Genomic DNA, 2,169 nt, shown 5'->3' on the forward strand with positions numbered 1-2,169 from the left:
TTCAATTTAACGAGCGTGAAAGAAGGAAAAGAAAAATTGACATCATCAAGATTTTAACAAATATGACAAAATAGATTTTCTTACACTGCAACAGTTCTGCCAGCGTTACTCATTACAATACTAGTGGGGGTTTCTTATATTTGTCTAAATCAGGAACATGGCGAGAAAGATATGAAGGAAATAGAGCGCAAGTGTAGAGAGACAGAAAAGAAAGAAACGGAGAAAAAAAATGCGTGATGTGAAGTAAGTAAGCAACGAGAATATTTAAAGAGGAGTATGAAATAAAATACTGGTTGAAACAAATGCGAAAGAGCGTGCATCGGGTAATGTTAAAACTCGACATTACACCAACAGTCTCTTCTTATTTCGATTTCTCTTATCGTTATGGGGAGTTGGAGGTAAAAGTCCATCAAGGTGTACATGTATATATGTCTACCTTCACCAAATTTCTGCCTCTCAGCACGTAATATTACATTATAAAATATTGTTATGATATTCATCATAAGTCCTCATGTTTTGGATTTATTTCTCATTATAGACGGCGCCAGATATCCCACTGTGAGTAATGATTATTTACATCACATGGTGAATATATATTGATACATACATGCATATATATATATATATATATATATATATATATATATATATATATACTGAATATATGGATATATATACACACACACAGATATGTATACATAAATACATATGTATATTCATTATACTTATTCGTCTGTCTGTCTAACTATATCTATAAAGACACGTTATAAACACACACACACACACACACACACACACACACACACACACATATATACGTGTATATATAAACATATATATATATATATACCTAAATATGTCTATATATATATATATATATATATATATATATACCTAAATATGTATATATATATATATATGTATATATACCTAAATATGTCTAGATATATATATATATATACCTAAATATGTATATATATATATATATATATATATATGTATATATACCTAAATATGTCTATATATATATATATACCTAAATATGTATATATATATATATATATATATATATATATATACCTAAATATGTATATATATATATATATATATATATACCTAAATATGTATATATATATATATATATATATATATATATACCTAAATATGTATATATATATATATATATACCTAAATATGTATATATATATATATATATATATATATATATATATACCTAAATATGTATATATATATATATATATATACCTAAATATGTATATATATATATATATATATATATATATATATATATACCTAAATATGTATATATATATATATATATATATACCTAAATATGTATATATATATATATATATATATATATATACCTAAATATGTATATATATATATATATATACCTAAATATGTATATATATATATATATATATATACCTAAATATGTATATATATATATATATATATATATATACCTAAATATGTATATATATATATATATATACCTAAATATGTATATATATATATATATATATATACCTAAATATGTATATATATATATATATATATATACCTAAATATGTATATATATATATATATATATATATATATATATATACCTAAATATGTATATATATATATATATATATATATATACCTAAATATGTATAAAATATATATATATACCTAAATATGTATATATATATATATATATATATACCTAAATATGTATATATATATATATATATATACCTAAATATGTATATATATATATATATATATATACCTAAATATGTATATATATATATATATATATATATATATATATATACCTAAATATGTATATATATATATATATATATATATATATATATATACCTAAATATGTATATATATATATATATATATATATATATATATATATATACCTAAATATGTATATATATATATATATATATATATATACCTAAATATGTATATATATATATATATACCTAAATATGTATATATATATATATATATATATATATATACCTAAATATGTATATATATATATATATATATATATATATATATACCTAAATATGTATATATATATATATATATACCTAAATATGTATATATATATATATATATATACCTAAATATGTATAT

This window comes from Octopus bimaculoides, chromosome 22 (assembly GCF_046866305.1).
Source record: "Octopus bimaculoides isolate indiv1 chromosome 22, ASM4686630v1, whole genome shotgun sequence".
NCBI classification, from domain to species: Eukaryota; Metazoa; Mollusca; class Cephalopoda; order Octopoda; family Octopodidae; genus Octopus; species Octopus bimaculoides.